Source organism: Micropterus salmoides, unplaced genomic scaffold, assembly GCF_014851395.1.
Source record: "Micropterus salmoides isolate LMB-PRFRI ecotype aquatic unplaced genomic scaffold, ASM1485139v1 Ms_hic_scaffold_7, whole genome shotgun sequence".
Taxonomy (NCBI): domain Eukaryota; kingdom Metazoa; phylum Chordata; class Actinopteri; order Centrarchiformes; family Centrarchidae; genus Micropterus; species Micropterus salmoides.
The window spans coordinates 749337-761858 of record NW_024044459.1 but is presented as its reverse complement, the minus strand read 5'-3'; the positions used below and the strand labels follow the sequence as shown (position 1 = coordinate 761858).

The window sequence follows — 12522 nt, the reverse complement described above, 5'->3', positions numbered from 1 at the left end:
TGAGTTATATCTAATGTGTGTTATGTCTATTAATCAAGCTGATAGGAGTACTTAACTGTTCTGATTTATTTTCTGATGTAATCCTTTTCTAACTTTTTTTACCCAGTTTTCTTATTTTGTTTCATTTCCCAAATGTGGATGTCAAAGCTGTGAAATCATCGAGTTGATCCAGCTGTGAGTGTCAGATCAGAGTGGAGACACCAAATTTCCAAATACGACCATACCCATCCTCTCAGATGCTCATTTACACCACTGCACTTCCTGGGAGGTGCCTGCTCTGTTATTGTAAGTGATGCATTAGGGGAAATTCTGGATTAATGAACATATAAATATTTGGATCATTTTTGGAGTGAGGTGGCAGTTGGAATAAACATTATCCTTGTGGTAAACCTTTTAGTGGCAGACTCATGATGAGATCTTACTGCTGGGTATGGGAATGCAAACTTAAATGGATGGCAGGCAGAGCTCTCTGTTTCACTCTTTACATGTCATTAATTTATTGAACTGCATGGCTATGATGGGAAACACAGGTCTGGTCAAAGGTGGGTTGAACTCCGATAGTTGGTTCCATTATGGATCTGGTTCCCATTTGGCCAGAGTTCACTGGGAAACTGAGCAGAGTTCACTGAACCCTGACAGTAACATACTGTATATGAAAAAGTTTTTCTCTTTGCCTTCTTTTTGGTTAGTAAAGAACAATGCAAGTAGATGCATAAAGAGCAATGTAGAAAACATTAAGGTAACACTGGCACCATTCTTAGTTTTAGCCTGTGATTTGAGACTCAATACCGGATTCAGATTTGATAAAAATCCAATCTCACATTGTGAGAAATTAGAAATGGGTGCTTCAACATTTCCTGTCCTATTTCATTGCAAATATGCAAAAGCTACCTGAGGGTTTCCAGTTGGGAAATCGTCCTTTTGAAATTCAGTCATGAAAAACTTGCTTGGATCATGTCATTGACAGAACATGATCTGAAGCGAATTGAGTCCATTCAGGCTTCATTGCTCAGTCTGAATGTTCCAGTTTGAAGTTTGGTGTCTGTCAGGTTTAGCCGATCTAAGCCAGAATCAAAATGTCAAGATGCCACTGTGTTGAGGTGTAAAAAGGTGCCATATAAATAAAGTTTTATTTACTTGCTTACTTCAACCTGTGGAGGCAGCAACAATAAAATACATATAGAAAAAGATTAAAATCTAGGCTTGGAATTTCATCATTTTAGGGCCACAGTTGTCAATTTGTAAACTTAATCAGTCATCATAGCTATACCCGTTGGGACAAACATCCAACAGAATTTTTACATAGATACATTTTACATGTATACAGAGAAACACCAACAAATGCATGTAGAGCAGAATTAGGCAGATACCCACTGATGATTAACATTAGAGCACCCACAAGTTCTATTCAGCTTAAATCCAGCCCCCTAGACCAAAGCCTTCCAAACCTAAGAGCTGAGCCCAGAAAAGAGTTCTCTATGTCAACTTGTGCTGAGACTACCTGCCCCATCTGAGACAGTCTGACCAGTCTCTAAACAGCACTGCTTTCCAAACACCAATCGGATGAAACCACATTAAAACACAGTGTAAAGACACCTGCTAAGAACACTGGGAAGAAGAAAGTAAAAGCCAAAGTGATCAGAACTTTACCTGATGATGAAGTGGCAGAATAGCTGTCAAAGAGATAGAAAGCGGAGACAGATCCTAACCAAGTACTCAATAATTAAAAACTGTTGCAGTGTTTATATAGTTCTGTTATTGGAATTTTTCATATATTATTTATTTTATATAATATTTTACTGTAAATTAACTGCACAATTCTTCTGTCTATGTCCATTTTTGTATTTCACATTTGCTTTAGCAATGTACAGTTTCCCATGCTTATAAAGCCCCTATGATTTGAACTAACTGGGCTCTGAGGAGCCATCTTCACTTTCGCACTCTCTACCGGGGGGGCTTGTTATTTATCATACTGTAATACCTCCATGTTAGGAAGGCCAGCACCAGTTCACTTAGTAAATGGGAACGTATGGATAGAATTCCATCTATGTGTCTTGTGAAGTGGCTGGCTGACGCCAAGAGATTTAACACAGGTACAGATTAAATTACGTGCTGTTTAGCACTTATTTGGTTTGTAATCCAAAAGTCATTACAAAAGGTTTCACTGAGTAGGCTAACTGAAAAAATCACAGCCAACTTTCAGAAACCTTTTTATGAAGAACAGTAATTTTATAAAACAAGAACAAGAACAAGGCGATGAAACAACTGCTTTGCTGAAAAAGATAAAGAGGAAAAAAAAACAACTTGTTTTCTAGCCAAGGTCAGCTTGTTACCAGTGTGTAAATGGATGTTCAGTGTGTCAAATCAACAATGTCAAACAAAACTTTTTTGCACTGAGGACAGCCCGGTACTTAAACACTTTATATAATATCACATGGTGGGGACGATCCACACAGGAGTAGCGTTTAAATAGCAAAAAACACCTGTGTTGGACATTCACTCAGTACAAGCACAGTTGATCCACATCCAGCCTCAGCACAGACCCAGTCAGTTCTTTAGCAGGTCACACAGGCACAAGTGAAACACAGACAGCCTCAGCCAGTGTGAGCACAGCCACAGATGTACAGCCAGCATCACATACCAGCAGCTCAGACCAGGGACGTGCACAGGAATTTTGAAGGGCAGTTGCTCTGACCTGAAAAAAGGCACTAAACACAGTATCCAAAATGTATTAACAATATAAATGTCACCAAAATACATATGAGAAAAAGAGTTCCTTATATTATTGTTTATTGTTTTTTTAATCATTATTATTATTTTTTTTCCTTTTTTTTTTTTATTTGAAAATAAATAATCTAGATTGAATTGACAGATGGGGAAAACTCGCTTCTAATAAAATATTAAATAAAAAAACGCTTAGATTTCGGAAAAAAATACAATCCTTTTTTAACCTTTTGGCTTCCCGTACATTCAGTTGCACTTCTAGCTCGTATTCACTTCTGTTGGTACGTATCACGTATGGTAACTGGGCAAAACTACGCATGATTTGTTGTAGTATGATTGCATAAAGGAAGGAAACAGGAATTCCGGTAGGGAACAGAATCGACTGACGTGCAGGCAGCGCTGCAGCAGTGCAGCCACTTAAACAGAGTTTGCCCTTCCCCTACTGACTTTCACTTTCGGTGCCCGAATGGAAGTGAATGAGGCTTTGCGATCGCGATTATTTTTTTATTTTTATTTTTTTCTCGGAAGGGCGAGTCGGAAGGGCAACTTGAGTCAGGAAAGGCAAACGGGCAGTTGCCCGGGCAACCAGAGCAACCCCCCTGTGCACGTACCTGGCTCAGACCCTGATGGAACAGTTGCTGCTCCAACAACTCTTAACAGCGTTTATGAGGACGGGGTTGTGGTGCAGAGGTCCATTTAAACCACCACTGGGTTTTTCTAGAAGAGGTTTCCATTCAGCAGACCTAAAAATGTAGATTTATGGCGGGATGTTGTTTACAATAAAACTCCTTGAGCTAGTCCGCAATTACCGAGATCGTTATGATCTGGTCTTATTAAAATCACAACCTCCTCGAGTGATGCCATGTTTGGTTTGTTTACGATGTGCAAATTCGGAGGTTGTCGAGGAAGAAAATCCGGTGTCGGTGAGGGTTGATCCGGACCTGATCTGCCCCCTTGTGGATTCACGTTTAATCCTCCAGGTACACGCAAAGTACGCAAGCAAGCATGTGAACAATGCCGTTTGCTACCTGCAGCACCAACTAAACTCGAGGCTAGTTCACATTTACCAAATGAAAGTTCTTGTTGTGTGAACATTAGATCCTCGCCTGCAGGAAAGGGGAGAAGACTGCAAGCAATCCGTCTTCACCTCCGTTTGAGGAGGATGAGCTATTTCAATATATTTTTTTTGTATTTGTTTGTTTCCAGTTTACGTGGGAACCATCAAACTTCCTGTAAATGGTCTGAAAGTCTGAACCATCCAAAAAATGCCAAGCCATATGAAGTAGGTGTGAAAGCCCCTCTTAGTGAGGGGTCAACTTATACTGTGTGTGCAAGCCGATGCACACCAGTGTGAGCTCAATAAAGACAAGGTTCCCTTTTCAGGTAAATACAAAAGCAACCACTTTTGGTGTGTGGAAGTATGGTGTTTGTTAAAATAACAAGAATTATACAGATTTTTTCATTTCAATAAATGAAAATGCCAGTTCACACATACAGTCTGGGGACTGGCCAGCTCTGACCTGTCCTGTAGATTTCCAGGCAGAGCGGAGGGTGTCACAGTCAATCTTTTAGCCTGACCACCATGCATGAGGCTCAGACAGACAATCTGAGCAGAGAAAGGCTTTGAGAGGCTGTGGCACCAGAGAACAAACACAGCCCCCCCCCCCCCCCCCCCCACCCCCACACACGCACACACACACACACACACACACACACACACACACACACCAACTTTCTCAAAAACAACTCCATACATCCATCCATCCTCCCCATTTACTGGCTGAGTAAATCTCTTCTAATCTGATGAGCAGAACGAATTTGAATCCATTTTACGACATGATGCCAACCATCGGACTAAAAAGTGAGCTTCTTCTAAACAACCGACTTCTTCAATGCCTCTTCTGCGTTGAGAATATCAGTGTACTTCAGTTTAGCTGCTGTTAGTAATTATCAGACCTGTCAAGCTTATTACTGTTTTGTCATTGCAGTGATGAAATATTGATTTACAGAGATCTGTGCAATATAGGCGATGTCTAGACATGTAAACACAACATTGAGAATTGACAGACGGAGGTCATTGTCCATACTGTGATGCATTATTGAAAGCCCTTTTTGATCCATGGGAGAAAGGCTGTTTGGAAACATTGTGGAAACATGAACATAAGATGCATTAAAGGTTCAGTGTGTAATATTAAGGAGGGTCTATTGACAGAAATGCAATGTAATATACATAACTATGTTTTCAGTGGTGGTTAATGGCCTTTCATAATGAACCGTTTTGAACAATTTTTAACACAAGAGCTAACAGATCGTGTCAGCCACCAAAGTTTCTCCTTCATGCTTGCAAAGGGAGGGGTGAGCAGTGAGTGAGTCGTTGGTTGCAATTCGCATCCCTCACCACTAGATGCCTCTACAACTTACATACTGAACTTTTAGGACAAATCAAAAAAGTAAAATTATGATGTCATGCATCTTCTTTTGTGTCTGTTGAACCTCTTTTTTTGTTTTATATTAAATTGGGTGGGATTTTGCTAATAGTTATGCTTTAAAAGTAAAGATTGATTTGTTGTGGATTTAAATACTTTTGTGTGAAATTATGGTGGAATTAAATTAATTACTGACAAACACATACCTGGTGGTGTTAAATGTTTAGTCACATTGTGACGCCTTTTCATAATTTTGTAGTTTTATGCTAGTGTGTTTAAGCTAGCAGGAGTGCTATGTGGTAACTCAATGAAGGCAATTCAATCAGTTTTAAAGGGCAGTTATGTCAGTACAGTTTGCCTGGTACTACAGTTTAAAGAAGTGCAGCATTTTGTGTTTTTGCAGTAACTGCAATATAAGGTTAAAATGACTACAAATGAATATAGGCGTGTAGATGTCTTCTGGGCGGGACAGTTTGGTAGCGATTTGAGCATGTACAGTCAAGTTACAACAACTTCCTGTGTCATGGCGAAGTGTGTTACTTCCCTGCCACGCCACCGCCATGCTGTTAACCAAAAACAGCAAAAGGTTTTACAACATGGCATCATCAATGTGTTAAGGGTTCTCTGGGACAGTTTTGAATTTGACATGGCCAACCTGCTAGGAGTAGTCCATCATAGCGTAAAAACAGGGTGCGAACTACGGGGGAGCTAGGGGGCACTCGACGAAGCTCTTCCATCCTCTCCAGTCTTGCGCCCTCCTCTCCAGATGTTGCCACGTTAGCCCTTCTTTCTTCATCTCCTGTTCTGTGGTTCTTCTCCAGGTGGTTCTCGGTCTGCCTCTCTTCCTCCTGCCCTGTGGGTTCCATGTCAGTGCCTGTTTAGTGATTGATTTCTTTCTCCTGAGTGTGTGCCCTATCCACTTCCATTTCCTCCTCCGAATTTGCATTTCTATTGGGTCTTGTTTGGTGAGTTCCCACATGTTGGCGTTAGAGATGATGTTGGGCCAGTATATTCCTAGAAGGCGTCTGAGGCACCGGTTGGTGAAGTTCTGCAGCTTATTAAGTATAGTGGTGGTAATTCTCCAGGTTTCAGAGCCATAAAGTATAGTGGTTTTTACGTTTGAGTTGAAGATTTGCAGTTTGGTCTTGAGTGACAGGTTTTTTGCCTTCCAAATATTGTTTAGCATGTTGAATGATGTCCTTGCTTTTCCGATCCTGGCTTGGACATCGTCCTCTGTGCCACCATCCCTTCAGATGATACTACCGAGGTATGTGAAGCTGTTTACATCGTCTAGTGCATTTTGACCAATGGTTATGGATGTGCTGTTCTTGCTGTTGACGCAATACTTACTAGTTTTTGATGAGTTTATTTTGAGACTGAGCAGAGCAGCAGTTTCCTCCAGCATCAGCGAAATCGAGATCTTCTAGCTGCTCGGTCAGGCTCCACTGTATGCCGGTTCGTCTATTTTTGTTTGTTTCTTTCATCACCCAGTCTATGCAAAGGAGGAAAAGAAAGGGTGAGAGCAGGCACCCTTGCCGCACACCAGTCAGGACCTCAAATGTCTCCGATATACATCCTTCATGGAGGACTTAACATCTCATCCCTTGGTATGTGCTCCTTATGATGTTAATTATCTTTTCTGGGATCCCATAATGAGCCATCAGTTTCCACAGACTTTCCCTATCTACACTGTCAAAGGCTTTTTCAAAATCTATGAAATTCACATAAAAAGGCGAATTCCATTGTATGGATTGTTCAGTAATAATCCTGAGGGTGGCAATTTGGTCTCCACATGATCTGTTGTTCCTGAAGCCAGCCTGGTTTTCCCTCAGTTTCTCATCGGCCCCCTTCTGGAGCCTCTTGAGCAGGATATGATTGAGCACCTTCCCAGGTGTTGAGAGGAGCATTATTCCTCTGTAGTTTTGGCATTGCCGGAGGTCTCCTTTCTTGGGGATTTTTACGATGTGGCCATCTCGCCAGTCAGCTGGGACATTTTCTTCCTCCCAGATGGTTTTCATGAGATGGTAGAGCATGTTGGTGGAGGTTTCAGTGTCAGCTTTAAGAGCTTCTGCTGGAATCCCATCTGGTCCCTCTGCTTTCCCTCCTTTCAAGGCCTTAATGGCTTTTCTAATTTCCAGCAGAGAGTGTCTAAACTTCTGACTTATGCAGATGTGATCTATCTGATTTTCTGTGGTGTGGTCAGCAGACACCTAGGTGGCTTTATGGATGTTCTTGTGTTGAAATACTGACCCACCAATGACCAAGTTGTTGTCTGCACAAGCTGCTGCGAACCTCTCTCCATTCTCATTCATGATCTCTAGTCCTTCTCTTCCCATTAGTGTCTCAAAGCCGTTGTTATTGCCCCCTATCTTTGCATTCATGTCTCCCATCAAGATCACGACGTCCTTCTTTTTCCTGGCCTGTAGAATAGTGTATAGTTGATTGTAAAACTGATCCTTTGTTTCATCATCTGTATCGTTCGTGGGGGTGTAGCATTGTATCACTTGGAGGTTTATTTTCTTTTGGGTAGTTCGAAATTCAGCTGTGATAATCCGTGAGTTGATGGGTTCCCAGCTGAGGAGGGCCCTTTGTGCTTCCTTGGACAGCATGAACGCTACTCCCTCTGTGTGTGGTGCAGAGTCATTGGGATGTCCTGAGTAGAGTATGGTCTCCCCACTCGCCAGCTTGACCTGCCCCGACTGGAACCACCTGGTTTCACCCAGACCAAGGAGGGATATCCCGTACCTCCTCATCTCCTCTGCTATCCCTGCTGCTTTTCCACCTGTATACATGGTCCTCACATTCCATGTCGCTAAGGTGGTAGGGCGCTTTGAGGTCAGAAGCCGCTTCAAACGTAGAGTCTCCTTTCAGTTTTCCATGCATGTCATCATATTTTCTTTAGCTTGGTTCGCTGCAGAGGCTTCCTTCCCAAGGATTGAGGATTTTCTGGTTTTCGTTGATGTTCCCGTAGCTGAAGACTTTTTACAGGGTGGAGTAGCTGGTCCCACACCCAAGCTCCCCTTAATAACACATCATCTCCCCTAAAAGCATGATTTGTGATATTTTGGGGGATCTCTAAAATATTGACAGCATGCTTTATTGACATTAAGCTGTACATTTTTATATCTTGAGTGTCAGACTTCATCCAGCCCGAGGGAACGATCACCAATCGTCTGCAGCGGGCCGGTCGCTCTGCAATCTCCTGTCCCTGGCTCTTTACACTCCACCGCCCCACTCCCTCTCCGGTATGGGTTGTGTCGCTAGTACGACTGACACGCTGTGAATGGTTCGTCATCGTTCTGTCTGGCTAGATGAATATTAGCTACGCATGATCCATGTACTACGGCAGCTGGGGGCTCTCCACAGCTCCATGCAACTTTCAAAATTCTTCCCTCTCACGGAGAAAAGAGACGTCAGGTCATCAAACGTCAGGTCTTCACACAACAGCTGCAGCTGTTACAAGCATAATTGTAGCAAAATGGCTACATATGATAATAATGATAATAATTGTTATTATAATAAGACAAACATGCCTGATACTTTCACAGTCAGCCCCAGGCGTATATGCTTGCAGCTATTAATGATTCGGGCCCCATCCACACTACTCCGTTTTAGTTTACAAACGGAGAATTAAAACAAATACGATCTCCATCCACACACAGGTTTACAACAATAAATATTCTACATCTGGTCAAGTTAGCAGTAATAAATATGCAACAACCGGTTAGACTTTCAAAATAAATCATGTAGTTAATGTAGTGAAATAGCATATCAGAATCAGAATCAAATTTATTGCCAGGTATGTGTACACATCCGAGATTCAGATTCAGATTCAGGTCTTTATTGTCATTCAAACATGTGAAACATGAAGGAACGAAATTTGTTTCCCAGGTCCAGCAGCATACAGAATAAATAACAAGCGTACAGAATAAATAACAAATTAAGATAGGCCTCATATAAAAACATTTAGATCTTAATCTTACCCACAATAAACACAATATTTAAAACCATAGTTAAAACCATATGGCATCATTAAAGTGCCATGTGCAGTAGCAGCAATGTGAGAGCAAAGGGCAGGAGGAGCTCTAAGCCAGGGAGTTGATAAGCCTCACAGCCTCTGGAAAGAAGCTGCACGTTAGCGTTGTTGTTCTTGCTTTTAGGTTGCACAACCTTCTGCCAAAGGGGAGGGTGGTAAACAGTTTGTGCGCCAGGTTTGGTGGAGTCCTTCATGATACCTGATGCCCTGCTTCTGCACCTGCTCACATAGATGTCATCTAGGGAAGGGAGGCTGTTATTATCCTCCTGAAGTCCACAACCATCTCCTTAGTCTTTCCCACATTGATGCAGATTGCTCTGCACCAGACCATAAGTTCATCCAACTCCTGCCTGTACGCTGACTCGTCATTGTTAGATATCAGTTCAACCACAGCCGTGTCATCTGCAAACTTCACTAATTGATTACTCTGGTATTTCGCAGAGCAATCATATGTGAGGAGAGTGTACAGCAGAGGGCTCAAGACACATCTTTGTGGGAAGCTGGTGTTGAGTATGATGGTGGAAGATGAGGTGCCGTGGATATTAACAGATTATTTGTCAAGAAGTCCAGGACCAAGTTGCAGAGAGATGGTCTTAGTCCCAGCAGCAGCAGTTTGTTGATTAAGGTCTGCGGAATGATGGTGTTAAAGGCAGATGAAAAGTCCAGGAAGAGCAGCCTGAAGCAGGAATCCCTGCTCTCTAGAGCAGAGTGGATGACAGCTGACACTGCGTCAGACACAGACTGGTTCCTTCTATAGGCATACTGGTGGGGGTCCACATTGATGTTAATGGTGTCCTTTATGTGGGCCAGAACCAGTCGTTCAAAGCATTTCATGATCAGTGGTGAGGGCCACTGGATGATAGTCATTCATGCTTTTCACTGCTGACTTTTTGGGCACTGGTAAAATAGTGGACCTCTTGAGACAAACAGGCACCGTAGCTAGGGAGAGTGATTACCCCAGTAAGCTCTTTCAGATCCTGGCCTTGCGGGGGTTAATCCTCCGCAGCGTCGTCCTCACTTCCTCAGCAGTCACACTGAAAGGTAGCTCACCTGGAGGTAGTGTGAGCCTGGTACTGTTGGAGGAGTTGGAAAGTCAAAGCGAGCATAGAAGGTATTCAGAGCATCAGGAAGGGATGAGTCCCCAGGACATTCGGCATCCTTCCGTTTGTAGTCTATGATGCTCTTAATGCTCCTCCACATGCTCTGGTGGTTGCTGGTGGAAAAATGGGGATAAGTAGCCTTAGCGTTTTTGATGCCATGCACCAGTTGCTTCCTTGCTGCTCTCAGTGCCACTGCATCTCCAGACCTGAAGGCTGAGTCCCATGCTTTTAAAAGAGACCGCACTGCTCCATTTAACCAGGGTTTCTGATTTGGACAGATGGTCATTTTCTTGGTGACGTCATCGATACATTTGCTGATGTATCCACAAACAGATGATACATATTCCTCCAGATCCACCCCGTTCTCACCTGTTGCTGCTTCCTTGAATAGGTATGCACTCAAAACAGTCCTGTAGCATGGAGACGGCTCCGCTAGGCCACACAGTGATGGTCCTCTCTGTGGGCGATGTACACACGGTCAAGTGTATTGTTTCCCCTAGTTGCTAAGGAGACATGCTGGTGGAGGCGTGGCAGAATGTCCGTTAGTTTGGCTTTGTTAAAGTCCCCTGCTACAATGAAGAAAGGCACCGGATGCTTGGTCTGGAGCTCACAGATGTGGTCATTAAGCTCCCTGAGTGCTGTGTTGACATTCATACTCGGGGGAATGTAAACACTACAATGTACACACCTGTAAACTCCCAGGGCAGATGAAACGGCCAGCATTTCAGTAATAGGTGTTCCATAGATTCCGAACAGTGGCTGCTCGCCTAACTACAGTTTGTACACCAGCCTTTATTGATGTTAACACAGAGTGGTGGTTACGGTCAGCTCGGAAGAGGAGTAGCACGTTGATCTGGTAAGCTGAGTCCAGCATTTTGCTGGTTTGCTTGGTTAGCCATGTTTCTGTTAGGAGCACTGCACAGCAGTTCCACATTTCCTTGAAACTGCTCAGTCGGAGTCGCATTAGGTCCATCTTGTTGTCTAACGAACGGACGTTAGCCAGAAAGAATGTTGGAAGAGCGGGTCTGTTGCTGGCCTTTAGCCTAGCAAGCAAGCCGGCCTGCTTATCTCTCTTCTGCCTCCATGCACACCTCTTCCTCTTTCCCCTCGGCCGGTATGTCCAGCTCTTCCAGACCGCTGTCCTCAAAAGCCGCATTCTTCGCAACATTGCAACAGAAAGTTGAAAAAGTTCAGTTGAAGTGTACCTCACTACACCTGAGAAATTTGACTCAGGATTGTACATTGCTCACGATGTACTTACTCATACAATGATCCAATAATAAAATCAAACAGGCTACAGTATGGATGACACATATATACACATTATAAACAAAAACAATATAGACAGATTGCGATAATAGTGCAGTGAGCAGAGTGCAAAGGATGCAGGAGTAAATATTATTATACCTTTTATTTTATTATTAATAGTATTATTACCATTATTATGTACATGTTGGAGGTGGATGTGATATACAGGTACACATACACATACATGCATACATGGACACATGTACACAGTGTGATGGAGCACAGTGCAAAGGATGCTGGAAAAAATAAGTATTATGTGCAGGTGTTATTTACTTGAGCTAGGTGGATTTGTTTTAACAATATAAACAGCTCTGAAATAGAGAATGGTGTTGGCCAGTAAACAGGTGCTGATTAGAGACAGAGTTACTGGGTTATTGCACAGGAATTGTTCCTGACACCGTGAGTCAGAAATCAGCTGTTCATCAGAGTGATGGCTTGTGGGAAGAAACTGCTTCTGTGTCTGTTGGTTTTGGCTGAGGACAGACTGGATGATGGCTGTGTAAAAGTGGATCAGCAGCTCCTTGGGCAGGTTGAGCTTCCTGAGTTGGCGCAGGAAGTACATCCTCTGCTGGGCCTTCTTGATGATGGTGTCAGTGTTGGGCTCCCACTTTACGTCCTGGATCCCAGAAACCTGAAGACAGACCCTGTGAAAGCAGGCGCAGGGCTGTTTAGAATGGTGATACTTTATTCTGATTCTTACGTAGCTAAGTATGTTTCATGGCTTAAGTTAAAAAGAAATCAATGATGACTACTGGTTTCACATGGGAAACGAATACCAGCCTCCTGGGATAAAGTCCAATGTCTGACCTATCCAACCACCTCTGTACTCAGACTTTTCTGTAATTTATATTAGGCCTACTTGTAGCGCATAACAATAGCACTAAAGGTTTCTCCGTGTTGAAATGCCTTTCCTCTCGCCTATAACTTT

At 42.9% G+C, this 12522-nt stretch overlaps 1 pseudogene; it reads right to left on the bottom strand.

Annotated features, from left to right (window-relative positions):
* Positions 1 to 5847: 5847 nt before the first annotated feature.
* Positions 5848 to 10940, bottom strand: LOC119891657 (annotated as a pseudogene).
* Between the last annotated feature and the right edge of the window lie 1582 nt (positions 10941 to 12522).